Genomic DNA, 21,515 nt, shown 5'->3' on the forward strand with positions numbered 1-21,515 from the left:
GGCGAATGGCATCTTGGCAGCTTCACACTTGATTTTCATTAATTCATGGGCAGTTATTTTGCGCCTTTTTTGGCCAACACGCTTCTTGCGACCCTGTTGGCTATTAGCCATGAAACGCTTGATTGTTCGGTGATCATGCTGCACATAACACATCTGCATCTCTGGCTGCTGTGGGCATAAAAGGGGACAAACTTATGGTGTGGCACCCATGCTCCTCTGACCTCAACCCCGTTTAGAACCTCTGGAGCATCATCAAAAGGAGTGTGTATGATGGCGGGAGGCAGTTCACATCTAAGCAACAGCTCTGGGAGGGTATTCTGTCATCATGGAAAACAATTGAAGCAGAAACCATCCAAAACCTGACAAATTCAATGAATGAGAGAGTTTAGAAGCTCCTTTCGAACAAGGGGTCCTATGTGCAAATGTTACATCACCTAGAATAAAGTTTTGAGTTGAAAACTGTTTGATTTCAGTTTGTAATAACCTGCTAATGCTTATAATTTCAAAAATGACCATTTTTTGGTTCTTTATTAAAATGAAAAGGTTGAAAACTCTGCTGTGCATAATAATTTGGAACATGCATTTTGAGTGCAGTTTGAGTGTTTTATTTTTTTAAAAATATACTGTTATCAAAGGCAGTTTGTACAAAAACCTTTCAATTGTACTCTAATAGTTATTTGACTGGAAAATTACAATGACTGCAATTCATATAGGTAATTTGGGAAAATCTGAGAAAATATTATTTGCATAATAATTTGGAACACAGTGTAAACTTCTGATGCAGCAGATCCAACAGCAGCAAATACAAATGGAAATCCTGGCAGATCAGATTCGTGGCAGGACAACCGCCACATCCTCAAATCCAAGTGATAGCTCACACATTAGGAAGACGGTAAGAAGAGCATTACAAAAGATGACCCCGGATGATGACGTTGAGGCGTTCCTGATGGTCTTTGAGAGGGTGGCAGAGTGGGAGAAATTGCGTCCAGAGCAGTGGGCGGAGGTACTGGTGCCATATTTGACAGGCGAGCCGCAAGAAGGCCTATTATGACTTGGCCTTGCAGGATGTGAAAGAGTACGCTAAGTTGAAAACTGAGATTTTGGCACGCTTGGGAGTGATTCTGACTGTCAGGGCGCAACGGGTGCACCACAGGGCCTATTGCAGTGACAAACCTCCCTGGTCCCAGATGTTCGACCTCCCACACCTGGTCCAAAAGTTGTTGCAACCTGGATCTTCCTCCCCAGCACAGATGGTGGAGAAGGTCGCTATAGACAGGTTTATACAATCTCTTCCGAAGTCGGTGAAATCCTGGGTTGCCCAGGGAGACCCTCATAATGCCAGTGACTTGGTGGGGATGGTGGAATGATACCAGGCAGTTGAGAGTTCATTGGGAAAACAAGGGGTCGTAGACTCTCAATACTGGGTTTCCCAAAAGGGGGCGGACACCCAAAAGAAGGGAGCTAGAGCCACACCTGGGGGGAGTCCTAGAGTTCAGGAGGGGTCTGAGTTGCTGCCCAAGGTCCCACCCCATAATATAGTGTGTTAGAGATGTCATACCCCTGGCCATATTGCCGCCTGGTGTCCCTTAAACTCTGAGCCAATGGACTACAACATGGGCCGGCGTTGCTCCTATTTTGCCTACCTTGCAAGCAGCGCGGTTCCTCAACATGGTGAGGGCCCTCAGGCATGCTTAGTGTCAGTAAACGGGGTACAAGTCTCTGGACTATTGGACTCAGGAAGTTTGGTGACCCTGATAAGGGCCACACTCCCTCATCGACTGGTTCCTGGGAAGGTGGTGGGTGTCCGGTGTATCCATGGGGACGCTAAGAACTATCCTGTGGCCCAGGTGGATGTAAACACGGACTGTGGCATCACATCTCATGAAGTGGCGGTCTTTAAGGACCTATTGCATCCCATAATAATTGGACTTGGCTTTGCATTATTCTGGGAAGGAGGGGACACCTGGTTGCTCGGACGACAGCCAGATCACCCCTAAGGAAACTATCCCGCAGAACATGGTAGATGAGGTTCCCATGAGTGTGTTTGTGGGCGATGAGGATGAGGCAACATCCCCTGAGGCCAATATCCCTGAGCTGGAGGTGTCCGAGGGAAACTTTGGAACTGCCCAACTCAGGGATTCAACTCTGAAAGGGGCCGTTGAAAATGTTACTGTGTTAAATGGGGTGCCTCAGGAACCGGGGGCTGACACTCGGTTCCCTCATTTTGCTGTGAATGGGGATTTGCTGTGCAGAGTAACCAAGCCAAGGGGTGAGGTAATAGAACAGTTGCTGGTGCCAGGGCCCTATAGCCGCAGGGTGCTAGACATGGCTCATTCTCATGTGTTGGGTGGTCACCTGGGTGCAGACAAGACTCAGGAACGGATCCTCCAGAGATTCTACTGGCCAGGTTGCAAATAGAGAAATAAAGAGTTATTGTCGTTCCTTTCCTGCCCCACATGCCAGATAACCTCCCCAGTGGCCCACTTCCGCAGTCCCTTAGTGCCCCTACCCATCATCGAGGTTCCATTCGAACACATAGCAATGGATCTAGTGGGGCCCCTGGTCAAGTCCGCCCGAGGGCATCAGTATATCCTGGTGGTATCAGGTGTATAGCCCGGGAGTTAGTCCTCATGTTTTCAAGAACGGGGTTGCCTAAGGAGATCCTAACAGACCAAGGAACACCATTTATGTCAAAGGTCATGAGGGAATTGTGCAAGACATTGCAGATTGCACAACTGAGAACCTCTGTGTACCATCCCCAGGCAGACAGACTGGTTGAGAGGTTTAACAAAACCTTGAAAGCAATATTGAGGAAAGCAGTGGAAAAGGATGGCTGAGACTGGGACTGTCTGCTTCCCTATCTGTTGTTCGCCATCAGGGACGTTCCCCAAGCTTCCAAAAGGTTTCTCCCCGTTTGAACTGCTCTATGGATAACACCCTTGAGGACTCCTGCATGTGGCGAAAGAGTCCTGGGAAGCAGAGACCACTCACTATACTATGTAAAGCAAAGTTGCTTTAGTGAACTAAGTACTCTATATTTCATATGCAACTTTGCTTTACATTTATATATAATGATGGTAGGGTATGAGATATATTTTTTGTCTTTTGTAGGTTTTGCATCTTTTTGCTAGTGTGAACATGCTCCTATTTCTTGCAAGTGTACCATCTTAGACCTCAGTTCAAATTGCTTGGTTTTTTGTCTTGTTTGCATTCTGTGCAAATTAGGAGTGTGGCATGCCCCTTGTTGAGCTGGTTAGTATACATGTAGCTTACCACGGGCTTAGGTGGTCTGATATTGGGACCCGGTTCTATTTGTCTACCCTTTTATATGCATTACTTCAACTTTGATATACAGTAAGGTTTTTAATATAGACAGTGTAGGACCGTCCCAATTTAGGGTCACCTTGTCGCTGGTGGGACGGCTTGTATTCTTTTTTTGATCAAAAATAGTTCACTAAGTACCCTATATTTCATAGGCAACTTTGCTTTACATTTATATATAATGATGGTAGGGTATGAGATATATTTTTTGTCTTTTGTAGGTTTTGCATCTTTTTGCTAGTGTGAACATGCTCCTATTTCTTGCATGTGTACCATCTTAGACCTCAGTTCACATTGCTTGATTTTTTGTCTTGTTTGCATTCTGTGCAAATTAGGGGTGTGGCATGGCCCTTGTTGAGCTGGTTAGTATACATGTAGCTTACCACGGGCTTAGGTGGTCTGATATTGGGACCCGGTTCTATTTGTCTACCCTTTTATATGCATTACGTCAACTTTGATATACAGTAAGGTTTTTAATATAGACAGTGTAGGACCGTCCCAATTTAGCGTCACCTTGTCGCTGGTGGGACGGCTTGTATACTTTTTTTGATCAAAAATAGTTCACTAAGTACCCTATATTTCATAGGCAACTTTGCTTTACATTTATATATAATGATGGTAGGGTATGAGATATATTTTTTGTCTTTTGTAGGTGTTGCATCTTTTTGCTAGTGTGAACATGCTCCTATTTCTTGCATGTGTACCATCTTAGACCTCAGTTCACATTGCTTGGTTTTTTGTCTTGTTTGCATTCTGTGCAAATTAGGGGTGTGGCATGCCCCTTGTTGAGCTGGTTAGTATATATGTAGCTTACCACGGGCTTAGGTGGTCTGATATTGGGACCCGGTTCTATTTGTCTACCCTTTTATATGCATTACTTCAACTTTGATATACAGTAAGGTTTTTAATATAGACAGTGTAGGACCGTCCCAATTTAGGGTCACCTTGTCGCTGGTGGGACGGCTTGTATACTTTTTTTGATCAAAAATAATTCACTAAGTACCCTATATTTCATAGGCAACTTTGCTTTACATTTATATATAATGATGGTAGGGTATGAGATATATTTTTTGTCTTTTGTAGGTTTAATATATATACAGTACAGACCAAAAGTTTGGACTCACCTTCTCATTTAAAGATTTTTCTATATTTTCATGACTTAAAAATAGTACATTCACACTGAAGGCATCAAATCTATAAATAAAAACATGTGGAATTATATACTTAACAAAAAAGTGTGAAACAACTGAAAATATATCTTATATTCTAGGTTCTTCAAAGTAGCCACCTTTTGCTTTGATGACTGCTTTGCACGCTCTTGGCATTCTTTTGATGAGCTTCAAGAGGTAGTCACCGGAAATGGTTTTCACTTCACTGGTGTGCCCTGTCAGGTTTAATAAGTGGGATTTCTTGCCTCATAAATGGGGTTGGGACCATCAGTTGTATTGTGCAGAAGTCAGGTGGATACACAGCTGATAGTCCTACTGAATAGACTGTTAGAATTTGTATTATGGCAAGAAAAATGCAGCTAAGTAAAGAAAAATGAGTGGCCATCATTACTTTAAGAAATGAAGGTCTGTCAGTCAGAAAAATTGGGCAAACTTTGAAAGTGTCCCCAAGTGCAGTTGCAAAACCTATCAAGCGCTACAAAGAAACTGGCTCACATGAGGACTGCCCCAGGAAAGGAAGACCAATAGTCACCTCTGCTTCTGAGGATAAATTTATCCGAGTCACCTGGCTCAGAAATCGCAGGTTAACAGCAGCTCAGATTAGAGACCAGGTCAATGCCACACAGAGTTCTAGCAGCAGACACATCTCTTCAACAACTGTTAAGAGGAGACTTTGTGCAGCAGGCCTTCATGGTAAAATAGCTGCTAGGAAACCACTGCTAAGGACAGGCAACAAGCAGAAGAGACTTGTTTGGGCTAAAGAACACAAGGAATGGACATTAGACCAGTGGAAATCTGTGCTTTAGTCTGATGAGTCCAAATTTGAGATCTTTGGATCCAAGCAAAGTGTCTTTGTGCGACGCAGAAAAGGTGAACGGATGGACTCTACATGCCTGGTTCCCACCCTGAAGCATGGAGGAGGAGGTGTGATGGTGTGGGGGTGCCTTGCTGGTGACACTGTTGGGGATTTATTCAAAATAGAAGGCATACTGAACCAGCATGGCTACCACAGCATCTTGCAGCGGCATGCTATTCCATCTGGTTTGCGTTTAGTTGGACCATCATTTATTTTTCAACCGCGCAAATTACCCCAAACACACCTCCAGGCTGTGTAAGGGCTATTTGACCAAGAAAGAGAGTGATGGGGTGCTACGTCAGTAGTCCTGGCCTCCACAGTCACCAAACCTGAACCCAATCGAGATGGTTTGAGGTGAACTGGTCCGCAGAGTGAAGGCAAAAGGGCCAACAAGTGCTAAGCATCTCTGGGAACTCCTTCAAGATTGTTGGAAGACCATTTCCGGTGACTACCTCTTGAAGCTCATCAAGAGAATGCCAAGAGTGTGCAAAGCAGTCATCAAAGCAAAAGGTGGCTACTTTGAAGAACCTAGAATATAAGACATATTTTCAGTTGTTTCACACTTTTTTGTTAAGTATATAATTCCACATGTGTTAATTCATAGTTTTGATGCCTTCAGTGTGAATGTACAATTTTCATAGTTCTGAAAATACAGAAAAAGCTTCAAATGAGAAAGTGTGTCCAAACTTTTGGTCTGTACTGTATATATATATATATGTATCCTGAATAAATACAAATATTCACCACACCATTAATTAATTATAACTAGCCTTATTTTTAGTAATTTTCATAAATTAAAACTACTGTAACCTTACCCCAAGTCACTGTCCTGTGTCCTCAACACCCACCACTGTGCTCCTCCCGCTCCATCGATTCATTATAATTGCACGTCCTCTCCGCAAAACGAAAACTAATTTCATTTTTTCTCCTCCAATTAATTATAATTACATGTCCTTTCCCCAATTCATTATAATGACACGATATAACGCCCAAATCATTCAATTAATAAAAAAAAATAAGGAATCGCTTATCTCTACATACGATCCTCGCGGCTTCGCTTCCCTCAGTTACTCTACTTCTGACTGGTGCTAAATGGTGACAGGTGACTCTTCTGATGGGTACTAAATGGTGCAGCTGTTGATGAGTAGAGTTGAGCCACCCCCATAGTGTTCGAGTTCAGTTCGATTCGTCGAACACCTTCGAACACCATTAAAACCTATGGCAGGCAAACAAAAACACATAGAAACACATAGAAAACACCTTCAAAGGTGTCCAAAACCTGACAAACTGCTCAGAAGACACAACTAACACATGGAAAAGTGACAAGTACAAATAGTCGTGCAAAAAGAAAAGAGGTTGAGGAGTAAAAAGAGGGGGAGACACAGATATAGGCATGTCATGCCCTTCTGAAACAAAAAAAATGCGAAGCTGACACGGCCAGTCTGTTCCTGCCCGTGCGACCTCCGTGTTGCCGGGTTTGTGCCAGAGCTGCGGTGGACCCTGACGGCCAGCCCCCCTCTCCCAATGCTGGTGCCTGTCCGCTGGTGGGTCGAACGAGCCCCCCAGGTCTATGCTTTTTAATTTAAATTGTCTCTTTAATTTGAATGAGTACACTTTAAATCCTTTTACAAGGATCTATTGGAGGGCAAGTCTGATGCCAGCAGCCACAGGAATTACTGCTCCAGTAGAGTCCACTAAAGCTGCTGCAGTTGAAAAGCTTTTATAAGGATCGAGCTTGGCGGTCCACTTCAAGGCGTCCTACCGCCAGTCCCAGCCCCCGTGGCTTGGTGTGCCTCCCGATGCTCTTCACTGAGTGTCCCGGGGCCCAAAGCATTTCTTTGAAAAAATTAAGTGTCCAAACTACAGGTGGTGTAGCTTGCTTAACAGCTGGGATAATCCGCTGACTAGCAGACACTGCTACTAGGCACAAAGTATTTCCTGGGCTAGATGCAGTTAAAAATTTGTAATTAGATACTCTCGTTGGATGCTGAGAAAGCATTCCATAGAGTCTCCTGGCACGCCATATATTATTCCCTTAAAAAGCTTGGGGTAGGGGTCTAGGGCACCCTTTTGTAGCCAAAATCACGTCCCTGTATCGCAATACGTCAGCTAGGCTGAAGATAAATGGAACATTTTCATCACCTTTCATAATCAATGGGACAAGGCTGGGATGTCCTCTGTCCCCTCTCTTATACATCCTAGTGATGGAGCACCTGCTCTCATCAATTCGCCATAACCCCAATATTAGGTGGATTGAGGTGGGAGGCACCGAGTACAAGTGCTCTGCATTTGCTGATGATGTCCTACTATATATCACTCAATCACATATATCCATCCCTGCTGTTATGGCTGAAATAGATCACTTTGTTACATGGTCAAATTTTAAAATCAATGCAGCGAAGTCTGAGGCCCTCAATGTCTCCCTCCCCAAATCCATACAGGATTCCATCCAGTCCAACTTTCCCTTTGCCTGGCCCTCACAGGGTATCAAATACTTAGGAATTAGTATTCATTGAGACCTCTCCCGTCTATGTTATCTTAATTTTGGACCCTTTATTGAACAACTCCATACAGACGACAGTTGGCAAGTTACGTGAACCACTGGTGTTTTGTGGAAAAGCACATGTACACTGTGTTCCAAATTATTATGCAAAAAGTGTTTAGGAGTGATAAGGAAAGAATTTGTTTGTTTGTCAGTTAAACTCATTGATGGTGATGTGTGTCAGGGCTCTTTATTTCACTGTAAGCAATTGCAGACACCTGTGCTAATTAGTTTGGCAGGTGTGTCCAATGAAAGGCAAGACTACTTAAGAAGGCTGTCCCACATTATTAAGTAGCCTACATTTTCTGCCAAAATGGGAAAGAAAAAGGATGTGTCGGCTGCTGAGAAGCAACAAATTGTGGAGGGTTTAGGTCAAGGCATGACTACAATCAACATTGCCAAGACACTTCATTCTGATCAACGAACAATCAAGAAGTATGTAGCTGATCCACAGTACACACGTGTGCGTACTGATGAGGGAAAATTGAGGACTCTTTCCTACAGGCAATTACGTCAGGTTAAAAGAGCAGCAGCAAAAAAGCCTTGTCATAGCAGCAGACAAGAATTTGAAGCTGCTGGTGCCTCCAACGTCCCCCGAACAACAAGATGCAGGGTCCTTCAGAGGTTTGCAGCTGTGCGAAAGCCAGCCTGTTGACCTCCTCTATCCACTATACACAAGCAGAAAAGGCTCCAGTGGGCCAAACAATACATGAAGACTGACTTCAAAACTGTTTTGTTCACCGATGAGTGCCGTGCAACGCTCGATGGTCCAGATGGATGGAGTGGAGGATGGCTGGTTGATGGACACCCCATGCAAACACAGTTACGGCTCCAACAAGGTGGAAGTGGAGTAATGTTTGGGGCTGGAATCATGGGGAGAGAGATTGTCGGCCCCTTTAGGATCCCTGAAGGGGTAAAGATGAACTCCATAATGTATGTGGAGTTTCTCAAACAGCACTTCCTGCCATGGTTCAAGAAGAAGAACCGTGTATTCCGCAGCAAGATCATTTTCATGCATGATAATGCACCGTCTCATGCTGCACATAACACACCTGCATCTCTGGCTGATATGGGCATGAAAGGGGACAAACTTATGGTGTGACCCCCATGCTCCCCTGACCTCAACCCCATTGAGAACCTCTGGAGCATCATCAAAAGGAGTGTCTATGATGGCGGGATGCAGTTCACATCTAAGCAACAGGTCTGGGAGGGTATTCTTTCCTCAAGCAAAACAATTGAAGCAGAAACTATCCAAAACCTGACAAATTCAATGGACGAGAGTGTTCAGAAGCTCCTTTCGAACAAGGGGTCCTATGTGCAAATGTAACATCACCTAGAATAAAGTTTTGAGTTGAAAACTGTTTGATTTCAATTTGTAATAACCTGCTAATACTTATAATTTCAAAAATTACAATTTTTTGGCTCTTTATTAAAATGAAAGGTTGATCTAAGATTGTGGGGGATCTAAGAGTGTGGCAACCCAGTAGTCAGGATTATTTCAAATTCTGACAATCTGAGGGTCATGTTGCAGGTAGTGCCTTGCGCATCCAGGAGCCCCTAAATTATTTTCCGGGCTAGATGCAGCTAAAAATTATTATTAATTTCAAAGCTGGTGGAGCTTGGTATAGATGGCCTAATACAATGAGTACCACACACTGCTACAGGCCCAAAATTGTTTTACAGGCAAGATACAGATAAACATGATTAGTAATTTGAAATCTGGAGGAGCTTAGTATAGATGGCCTAATAGAATCAGTACTGCAAACTGCTACAAGGCCAAATTTATTTTACAGGCAGGATACAGATAAACATGATTAGTAATAATTTGAAATCTGGAGGAGCTTAGTATAGATGGCCTAATAGAATCAGTACTGCAAACTGCAACAAGGCCAAAATTATTTTACAGGCAAGATAGAGATAAACATGATTATTAATAACACTGGTTTACAAAAAAAAAAATTTCTGGCATGGACTTTAAGAACAGTTTTAGACTAATTTGAGGGTGTGAATTCAAATCTGATCTTATAATTTCTCTATCACATCACGTTTTTGCGCTATAGGTATATAGCCCATTTTCAAGAATTCCATGAAAAATATAAGTAGTGTATGAAAAGTGCCAGTTTATACGGTTCACTAAGGTAAATTTAGTTTTCATTTAGTCTCCCAATAAATGTGAGAATATCTTTGTTTTCTTTGAACATGCATAATTCCCATTTGTTATGATAAGAAAGTAAAAAAACAGTTTTCAAACACCCTTGTTTTCTGTGCTACTGGGACAGTAGAGCTACAGCAGAGCATTGGGTGAAAACTGAATGGCCTCAGCGACAGAGTTTGGCATCTGGCGATAAGAATGTCATCCATGATCCTCTAGTGGATAGGAAGAACATTGTCTTTCCTCCCTTGCACATAAAACTTGGATTGATGAAGCAGTTCGTCAAAGCTCTCAATCACAGTGGAGAATGCTTTAACTATATATGTTCAACTTTTCCTGGTCTTAGTGAAGAGAAGAAAAAGGCTGGAATATTTGATGTACCTCAAATAAGAACACTTATGAGAGACCCACACTTTATCACATCAATGAATGAGACAGAAGAAAGAGCTTGGAATGCATTTTGTAATGTGGTGCAAAATTTGCTATGGAATAAAAAAGCAGACAACTATGAAGAGATTGTGGAAGACCTACTAATGAGTCTGCAAAATCTTGGATGTAGAATGAGTATCAAGATTCACTATTTACACAGCCATTTGGACTTTTTTTCAAGAGAACCTTGGGGATGTGAGCGAGGAACAAGGGGAGCGTTTTCATCAGGACATTAAAACAATGGAAGAACGATATCAAGGCCGGTGGGACTCACATATGATGGCTGACAATTGCTGGAGCTTGATGAGAGACAACCCAGAAGCTGTACATCACAGATCAGCCAAGAAAAGAAAGTTCAAATAACTGCCATTTGCCATTCATCTGTGTGCCATATATATGTGTTTTTATATTTTGTAGTTTAATTCTGTAAGTATATTTGATTTGCTGTACACAGACTTTGTCATTTTTGTTATTCCTTGATTAAAAATATACAAAATGTAGTACCGAAAATCATGAGGTTTTATCAAAAAACATTTGATAGAAGTAATTTCCAGCAAAAATATCTCGAAATCCTGATGTGATAGCCAAAAACGGAGTTTGTATTAGTAATCAGCAGCCAAAATTGAATTAAAATATGTTTTAAAACCTTTTGACAGAAAAATTGCGTTGACCAGTGTAATTTTAAATCTGATGGAGCTTAGTATAGATGGCCTAATAGAATCAGTACTGCACAGTGCTACAAGGCCAAAATTATTTTCCAGCCAAGATACAAATAAACATGATTAGTAATTTTAAATCTGGTGGAGTTTAGTATAGATGGCCTAATAGAATCAGTACTGCACAGTGCTACAAGGCCAAAATTATTATACAGGCAAGATACAGATAAACATGATTAGTAATTTGAAAGGTGATTTTAACAAATCATCAAGCTTTTACTCTCCCCAGGATGACACAGGGGTAGAAAAGTCCTTTCGGATCCATGATTTGTTCATCTTTATGAACGTGAGTCTGTCTACATTATCACTGGACAGTAGTGTTGAGCCACCCCCGTAGTGTTCGAGTTCGGTTCGGTTCGTCGAACACCCGTGTGTTCGCCGAACTGTTCGTCGAACTGTTCGTCGAACACCTTCGAACACCGTTAAAACCAATGGCAGGCAAACAAAAACACATAGAAACACATAGAAAACACCTTCAAAGGTGTCCAAAAGCTGACAAACTGCTCAGAAGACACAACTAACACATGGAAAAGTGACAAGTACATATAGTCATGTGAAAAGAAAAGAGGTGGAGGAGTAAAAGGAGGGGGAGACACAGATATAGGCATGTCATGCCCTTCTAAAATCCAAAAAGTGAGAAGCCGAGACGGCCAGTCCGCTCCTGCCCGTGCCACCTCCGTGTCGCCGGGTTTGTGCCAGAGCCGCGGTGAACCCTGACGGCCAGCCCCCCTCTCCCAATACTGGTGCCTGTCCGCTGGTGGGTCGAGAGAGCCCCCCTGTGGTGGAGGCAGCTCTAAGCTTTTCAATTTAAATTGTCCCTCTAATTTGAATGAATACACTTTAAATCCATTTACAAGGATCTATTGGAGGGCAAGTCTCATGCCAGCAGCCGCGTAATTCCAGCTCCAGTAGCGTCCACTAAAGCTGCTGCAGTTAAAAAGCTTTTATAAGGATCAAGCTCGGCTGTCCACCGCAAGGCATCCTAGTGCCAGTCCCAGCCCCTATGCCTTGGGGTGCCTCCTGATGCTCTTCACTAAGTATCCCGTGGTCCCGAAGCATTTCCTTTGAAAAAATTAAGTGTCCAAACTACAGGTGGTGTAGCTTGCTTAACAGCCGGGATAATCCGCTGACTAGCAGACACTGCTACTAGGCACAAAGTATTTCCTGGGCTAGATGCAGTTAAAAATTTGTAAGTAGATACTCTCGTTGGATGCTGAGAAAGCATTCCATAGAGTCTCCTGGCACGCCATATATGATTCTCTTAAAAAGCTTGGGGTAGGGGTCTAGGGGACCCTTTTATAGCCAAAATCACGGCCCTGTATCACAATACGTCACCTAGGCTGAAGATAAATGGAACTGTAGCACCGAGGGCTCGGTTGCTACAGACGTATTGCACCTCACCCAGAGGTGTGATATCTCACTCTCAGATAAGGATGGAGTGTGGATCAGGACCCGACACCTGCATGCATTACACCACATTGCCGTGGGGCAGGGCGACCAATATGCCCCTGAGATGGGCACGACAGTCCCTGTCCCTGGCTGGAGTGGGGGGAGGGAACACTGAGGAAGGGGAACCCTGCAGTGCAGGAGCAGGGAGGAAGCAGTTCCTGGGTGCATTGAGAAGGGAGTATAAAAGGTGGGCACCATCTTAGTTCAGTGCAGAGAAGTCTGAGCAGAAGTGGCAGGGAGCAGGGGCTCTGCATGAGCTCTGCTCCGGAGGCGGGCCTAGTAACAGAGGCCCAGGCCTGCAAGAGGGAGAAGGAAGGAAGAGGAGCGGAGAAGGCTCCAGGAATGAGGAATGAAGGGATCCCAGGGGTGCGGACGGGCGAGTCGCCACCGCACGCCCGAATCCACCTGCGTGGAGGGGTCAGGCCAAAGGGGGAGACCGGTCCCCGAACTAGTGGAGGCAGGAAACGACCCTCAGCTAGAAACCGGAGGCTCTGACATTTTATGTGGCGCAGCCCCTTGCTCCACCCGCTAGGAAGGCACCACATAGGGTCAGGGAAACTGGCGCCAAGTTTACCAAGAGGAGGCCCGAGGCAGCCGGACAGAAGTGTTGGTAAGAAAGGCCAGACAAAGGACACACAAAGGGGGTCCTGTGAAGCGCTCCAAAGTTATCTGGGAGTTGTCGGAGCCCCTCACCTGGTGAGCACAGTACGACGTGGGCAGCCGTTACCTGCAGACGTGGTCTGGATAATAAGAACTGTGAGTAAAGGCCCTGAACTGCATCACTGACTCCGTGTCGTTACTGCTGCTGCCCTGCACCATCACCCCCATCCTCCGCATACACTGCCCTGAGGCTATACTCCTCCCGTGGGGAGTTATGCTACGCTCTGCTGCACCCACAACACCAGCCTTAGCGGTCTGCCCTGTAGCGGCGGTTCACTCTGACCGCAATCCACGGGTGGCGTAGTCGGACATTTAAACATCAAAACCACATAAATAGTTCCGCCACTGGTTTGACCGCCCTGAGCCACGGAACCGGATCGCCGCCACGAAGACTACAACCACCAGCATCCACCAAAAAGGGTCCGGCTCCGGGTGTCCCAAGTCCCAGGGGGTGCGTCAGAACATTTTCATCACCTTTCACAATCACCAATGGGACAAGGCAGGGATGTCCTCTGTCCCCTCTCTTATACATCCTAGTGACGGAGCACCTGCTCTCATCAATTCGCCATAACCCCAATATTAGGTGGAATGAGGTGGGAGGCACCGAGTACAAGTCCTCTCTATTTGCTGATGATGTCCTAGTATATATCACTCAATCACATATATCCATCCCTGCTGTTATGGCTGAAATAGATCACTTTGTTACATGGTAAAATTTTAAAATCAATGCAGCGAAGTCTGAGGCCCTCGATGTCTCCCTCCCTAAATCCATATAGGATTCCATCCAGTCCAACTTTCCCTTTGCCTGGCCCTCACAGGGTATCAAATACTTAGGAATTCCTATTCATAGAGACCTCTCCCATCTATGTTATCTTAATTTTGGGCCCTTTATTGAACAATTCCATACAGACCACGGTTGGCAAGTTAGAACTGTAAGATTCACTACGTGAACCACTGGTGTTTTGTGGAAAAGCACATGTACACCGCGTTCCAAATTATTATGCAAAAAGTGTTTAGGAGTGATAAGGGAAGAATTTGTTTGTTTGTCAGTTAAACTCATTGATGGTGATGTGTGTCAGGGCTCTTTATATCACTGTAAGCAATTGCAGACACCTGTGCTAATTAGTTTGGCAGGTGTGTCCAATGAAAGGCAAGACTACTTAAGAAGGCTCTCTCACATTATTAAGCAGCCTACATTTTCTGCCAAAATGGGAAAGAAAAAGGATGTGTCGGCTGCTGAGAAGCAACAAATTGTGGAGTGTTTAGGTCAAGGCATGACTACAATCAACATTGTGCGATGATCAGGATGAAGTGTCTTGGCAATCAAGAAGTATGTAGCTGATTCACAGTACACACGTGTGCGTACTGATAAGGGCAAATTGAGGACTCTTTCCTACAGGCAATTACGTCAGGTTGAAAGAGCAGCGGCAAAAAAGCCTTGTCATAGCAGCAGACAAGTTTTTGAAGCTGCTTGTGCCTCCAACGTCCCCCGAACAACAAGATGCAGGGTCCTTCAGAGGTTTGCAGCTGTGCATACGCCATCCTGTCGACCTCCTCTATCCACTTCACACAAGCAGAAACGGCTCCAGTGGGCCAAACATTACATGAAGACTGATTTCAAAACTGTTTTGTTCACGGATGAGTGCCGTGCAGCGCTCGATGGTCCAGATGAATGGAGTGGAGGATGGCTGATTGATGGACACCCCACGCAAACACGGCTACAGCGCCAACAAGGAGGAGGTGGAGTAATGTTTTGGGCTGGAATCATGGGGAGAGAGATTGTCAGCCCCTTTAGGATCCCTGAAGGCGCTAAAGATGAGCTCCATAATGTATGTGGATTTTCTCAAACAGCACTTCCTGCCATGGTTCAAGAAGAAGAACCGTGTATTTCACAGCAAGATCATTTTTCTGCATGATAATGCACCATCTCATGCTGCACATAAAACATCTGCATCTCTGGCTGATATGGGCATAAAAGGGGACAAACTTATGGTGTGACCCCCATGCTCCCCTGACCTCTACCCCATTCAGAACCTTTGGAGCATCATTAAAAGGAGTGTCTATGATGGCGGGAGGCAGTTCACATCTAAGCAACAGCTCTGGGAGGGTATTCTGTCCTCATGCAAAACAATTGAAGCAGAAACCATCCAAAACCTGACAAATTCAATGGACGAGAGAGTTCAGAAGCTCCTTTCGAACAAGGGGTCCTATGTGAAAATGTAACATCACCTAGAATAAAGTTTTGAGTTGAAAACTGTTTGATTTCAGTTTCTAACAACCTGCTAATGCTTATAATTTCAAAAATGACCATTTTTTTGGTCTTTATTAAAATGAAAAGGTTGATCGAAAAGTTTGGGGGATCTAAGAGTGTGGCAACCCAGTAGTCATGATTACTTCGAATTCTGACAATATGAGGGTCATGCTGCAGGTAGTGCAGCAAGAAGGCACTTATGTGTCTTGCGCATCTCGGAGCCCCAAAATTATTTTCCGGGCTAGATGCAGCTAAAAATTATTTTTAATTTTAAATCTGGTGAAGCTTATTATAGATGGCCTAATAGGATCAGTGCTGCACACTGCTACAAAGCCCAAATTATTTTCCAGTCAAGATACAGATAAACATGATTAGTAATTTGAAAGCTTAAAACGGTTGGTAGGGTGATTTTAACCAATCATCAAGCTTTTACTCTCCCCAGGATGACACAGGGGTAGAAAAGTCGTTTCGGATCCATGATTTGTTCATCTTTATGAACGTGAGTCTGTCTACATTATCAGTGGAGAGCCGCGTGTGCTTATCTGTCAGCACACCACCAGCAGCGCTGAACACACGTTCAGACAGAACGCTGGCTGCGGGGCATGACAAGATCTCCAAGGCGTAAGTGGCTAGCTCCGGCCATTTATCCAGATTGGAAGCCCAAAAAGAGCAAGGGTCCAGTGACACAGTCGTGGCTTCAATGTTTACTTGGAGATACTCCTGTACCATCGTCTCTAGGCGTTGACTATGTGTCAGACTTCTTGTCTCCTGTGGCCTTGCAAAGGATGGGCTAAAAAAGTGGTGAAATGATTCCGCAAAATTGATGTTACCAGCAGATACTGTGGTTCTGTGACGGTTTGAGTGCTGAACACTTGACGGTCCCACGGTTGGCAAGTTGGAACTGTGAGATTCACTACGTGCACCACTGGTATTTTGTGGAAAAGCACATGTAAGATTCTGCAACAGTCTCTGCTGATACTCCTGCATGCGTGCATCCCTTTCTATGGCAGGAATAATTTCTGCAAATTTACTTTTGTACCGGGGATCTAACAGTGTGGCAACCCAGTAGTCAGGATTATTTCTAATTCTCACAATTCGAGGGTCATGTTGCAGGTAGTGCAGCAAGAAGGCACTCATGTGTGTTGCGCATCCAGGAGCACCAAGTCCCTGTTGTGTTGGTGGCGAGGTAACAATCATGCTTCCTTCCTCTGTCCTCTCCCCCCAACCTCGCACAACAGAAATGTGATCAAGGTCTCCCTCATCTGATGAGTCTTCCATCAGTTCGTCCTCCACTTCTTCCTGGGCTCCTGCACCTTCCTCACTAGTTTGGCTGCTACCATGCGCCCTGGTAAAATCATCTCCCCCACCCTCACATGCCTGCCGCCCTGGTGCTGCCGACCGTCTGGACCTTGCAGATGTTAGCCCTTCCGCATACAACTCCTCCTCCTCTACTTCCTCCACCTCCTCTTGTGCCACCACCTGACTCCAAATTCTGTTTAACATGTGCTCCAGCATGTAAATCACCGGAATAGTCATGCTGATAATGGCATCGTCAGCACTAAACATCTTCGTCGCCATTTCAAAACTGTGCAGAAGGGTGCATAGGTCCCTGATCTGAGACCACTCCTCCAGCGTGATTTGCCCCACCTCTGAATCTCGTTGGCCCAGGCTATACGTCAGAACGTATTGCACCAGGGCTTGTCGGTGCTGCCACAGTCGCTGCAACATGTGCAGAGTTGAATTCCACCGGGTAGGCACATCGCATTTTAGCCGGTGAAGTGGCAGGCCCAACGACTTCTGTAGAGATGTAAGTCGCTGAGCTGCGGGATGCGAACGGCGGAAGTGAGCACACAGCGACCGTGCCCTCTGCAGAAGGCCATCTAGTCTGGGATAGTGGGCTAAAAATTGCTGGACAACCAGGTTCAACACGTGAGCCATACAAGGCACGTGTGTGACATTGCCCCGGCGAAGGGCCGCACCCAGGTTTGCAGCATTGTCGCACACGGCCTTCCCTGGTTTCAGGTCCAGTGGAGACAACCATTCATGAAATTGGTTCTCCAGAGCTGACCACAACTCCTCAGCTGTGTGACTCACATTTCCCAGACATTTCAATGTAAAAACCGCCTGATGACGTTGAGCCCTACTGCCAGCATAGTAAGGAGGTGTGCAGGATCCCTTCTGCGCAGTTAGAAAGCTTGTGGCATGACCAGACAGGCTTTGGGTGCAGGTGGAAGACCGAGAGGAGGTTGAGGAGGCAGAAGCAGTGGAGGAAAAATGACATAAAGAGGATTGACGCACAACTCGTGGGGACGGCAAGACTTGGACAGCAGCCCCTTGTCCTGCTGTCACCATAGTTACCCAGTGCCCAGTCAGCGACATGTAACGCCCCTGTCCATGCCTACTCGTCCAAGTGTCTGTGGTGAAATGCACCCTGTCACACACAGAGTTTCTCAAAGAAGCGGTGATGTTGTGTGCGACATGCTGGTGGAGCGCAGGCACACCTTTCTTTGAGAAGTAGTGCCGACTGGGCATCTGGTACTGGGGCACTGCGACGGACATAAGGTCTCGAAAATCCTCTGTGTCCACCAGGCGGAGAGGCAGCATTTCTGTAGCCAAGAGCTTGCAGATGGTGAAATTCAACCTCTTAGCTTTCTCATGGCTAGGAGGAAATGGTCTTTTACTTGTCCACATCTGAGGGACCGAGGGCTGGCTATTGTGCTTAGACGGGGTTGATAAGGGTGTCCCCGGCAAACTGCCGGTCTGTGAGGAAGATGCAGGCGGACATGTTAGGTTGCCTGGATCCAAAGGTGGTGCAATCGATGTCGGACAGCGCTCAAGACCAGCTGGTGTTACCACCTCCAAAGAAAATGATGACCTGCCAATCACGCTGGCTGTTGCGGGTAAAGAGGTGGCAGGTCTGCGCCCCAAAACAGGTGTGACTGCTGTCCCCCCAGTCACAGAGGATGAAGAGGCCGCGGATGCACAAGATATGGCAGACGGTGGTTGGCCCGGCCGGCTAGACCGCATTGTAGCACACTGAGCTTCCCACTGCAACTTATGCTTCATGTCCATGTGCCGGTTCATGCATGAAGTACTCAAACTATGTATTTTTTGGCCTCTACTTAGCTTTTGCTGACAAATGTTACAGATAACACGAGTTGGGTCATCTTTATCGATCTGAAAAAATGCCCAGGCTATGCAAGGCTTAGCACCCATGCGACCTGAAGAGCCACCACGACTTGTGGTGAGAGGCAGAGTTGTGTTTGAGGATGCAGTTGTTGACGTGCTTCCAGTACTACGTCTCTGTCCAGGAAGGCGCAACCTGACCTCGTCGTCACTAGCATCTTCCTCCACCTCCTCTGCTGACCTCATCTCTTGGCTGACTGTGGGTTGACAGTAAGTGGGATCTCCGACCTCATCATCATCACCCTGTGCGTTATCACACCCGTCGTCCTCAGAGCCAACCTGTTCCTGCCCTGACAAAAAACTAAAGTTGTCGCTCCAATCAGGTATTTGAGTCTTATCATCGTCTTCCTCATTGTCTCCACCAACAGGAGTTACAGTTTGGGAATGAGGGTCTACATTATGGTCAGAACCTTCTGCGTCTGGTCCTGGATCCGACTCATAAAGATTCTGGGCATCAGTGCAGATCATTTCCTCGTCTGGATTCACAGAAGCGCTGGAGTCGACCTCTGATTCCCAGGCTATAGTATGAGTAAACAGCTCTGCAGACTCAACCATCTGTTCTACCTCATACTCAGACGGGCAGCTGGAGATTTGGGAGCTGTGAGGAAGCAAGTGCGATTTGGGTGACACCTTTGAGGACTGGAGTATTTGTGATGTTGAAGTTGATGTGGAGGAGAGCCCACTTAAAGTAGCACTTGATATCCGTTGAAGCACCTGCTGTTTTTGTGCCTCATCTGGAATTTGTAGCGATTGGCATGGCCGTAAGAAAGGGATCTTATCACATTGTCCGCTAAAAGAAGTAGACATTTTAGTTTGGCTGGAAGATGGTCTTTCTTCTGCACCTACCCCACGGACACAACCTTTTTTCCCCTTCCCAACACGCCTATTCCCCTTTCCACCAGCAGCAGGCCTTTTTCCACTCATTTTGGTGGTTAACTAATTCACAACTCTGGAGTTGTTTGCACAAAAAAACAATGGATGGTAACCGAGCAGAGCTGAGTGGCCAAACTGTGGTATTAGGCCAAAACTATTGGCTGGGTTAGATGCAGAAAAAAAATATTTTTAATTTGCAACCTGATGGAGGTCAGTATAGATGGACTAATAGACCAAGTCCCACACACCGCTAGAAGCCCAAATATTTTTTCAGAGCTAGATGCAGAAAATTTTTTTATTCAATTTGCAACCTGATGGAGGTCAGTATAGATGGACTAATAGACCAAGTCCCACACACTGCTAGAAGCCCAAATATTTTTTCAGAGCTAGATGCAGAAAAAAATTATTTTTAATTTGCAACCTGATGGAGGTCAGTATAGATGGACTAATAGACCAAGTCCCACACACTGCTAGAAGCCCAAATATTTTTTCAGAGCTAGATGCAGAAAAAAATTATTTTTAATTTGCAACCTGATGGAGGTCAGTATAGATGGACTAATAGAACAAGTAACACACGCTGCTAGTAGCCCAAATATTTTTTCAGAGATAAATGAAGAAAAAAATTATTTTTAATTTGCAACCTGATGGAGGTCAGTATAGATGGACTAATAGACCAAGTCCCACACACTGCTAGAAGCCCAAATATTTTTTCAGAGCTAGATGCAGAAAAAAATTATTTTTAATTTGCAACCTGATGGAGGTCAGTATAGATGGACTAATAGACCAAGTCCCACACACCGCTAGAAGTACAAATATTTTTTCAGAGCTAGATGCAGAAAAAAATTATATTCAATTTGCAACCTGCTGGAGGTCAGTATAGAAGGACTAATAGAACAAGTCCCACACACTGCTAGAAGCCCAAATATTTTTTCAGAGCTAAATGAAGAAAAAAATTATTTTTAATTTGCAACCTGATGGAGGTCAGTATAGATGGACTAATAGACCAAGTCCCACACACTGCTAGAAGCCCAAATATTTTTTCAGAGCTAGATGCAGAAAAAAATTATATTCAATTTGCAACCTGATGGAGGTCAGTATAGATGGACTAATAGAATGATGCTATGCCCAAAAGATTTTACTTCACTAGGTGCAGTAAAAAAATTGGTATTCTATACACAGGTGGTATATCTTGCAACACAGATAGGCTACTCCACTGACTAACACACTCTGCAATAGGCCAAAAAGGATTAGCTTTGCTAGATTCAGCCAAATGCTGTGAAAAAAACTTGCACAGCACTGGCACAGACCTGCCTGGCAAAAACTGATAGGAACTGATGTAACCTAGTCCTGAAAAGGACTCCAATTACAATTAGTCTTTACTCCCACAATCTATCTATTTAAGAGCACAGACCTGCCTGATAAAAGTCGTAGGAAATGCTGTAACCTAGTCCTTAAAAGGACTGCAATCACAACTATTCCCTACTCCCAAGCTATCTGTATATTTGTGCGAAAATTGGCTTGAAATTAACAAGGTATAGCGCACACAGCAACAGCGGTGCCGTCTAACACGCAGCTGCAGCAGTGAGAAAATGGTGGCGACGGGGAAAATGGCTTGGTCTTATAGGGCAAGGACATGTGACATACACTGCCAATCACACATGCCCTTGCTTGTGTGAAAAAAAGCACTTCGCTCCGTGTGTGCGCTGCTGATAGGCTGACAGATTGCACCTCCCCACTGCAAATGCGGGAAAGAGAAAAAAAAATGGAGATCTTCATTGTTCCTGCAGAGATCCATCCCCTGCCCCTCCCCCCGCCCCGCTGTACACTCAAACTGCGTATTAACATTAATTTTCATCATTACTGAGAAAAAATCCAGTTATGATTTTGGTGCACGAACAGTTATCGAACATA

The sequence above is a fragment of the Phyllobates terribilis genome, unplaced genomic scaffold, assembly GCF_046119375.1.
Source record: "Phyllobates terribilis strain yellow unplaced genomic scaffold, ASM4611937v1 Scaffold_13__5_contigs__length_258822181, whole genome shotgun sequence".
In the NCBI taxonomy this organism is placed as follows: Eukaryota; Metazoa; Chordata; class Amphibia; order Anura; family Dendrobatidae; genus Phyllobates; species Phyllobates terribilis.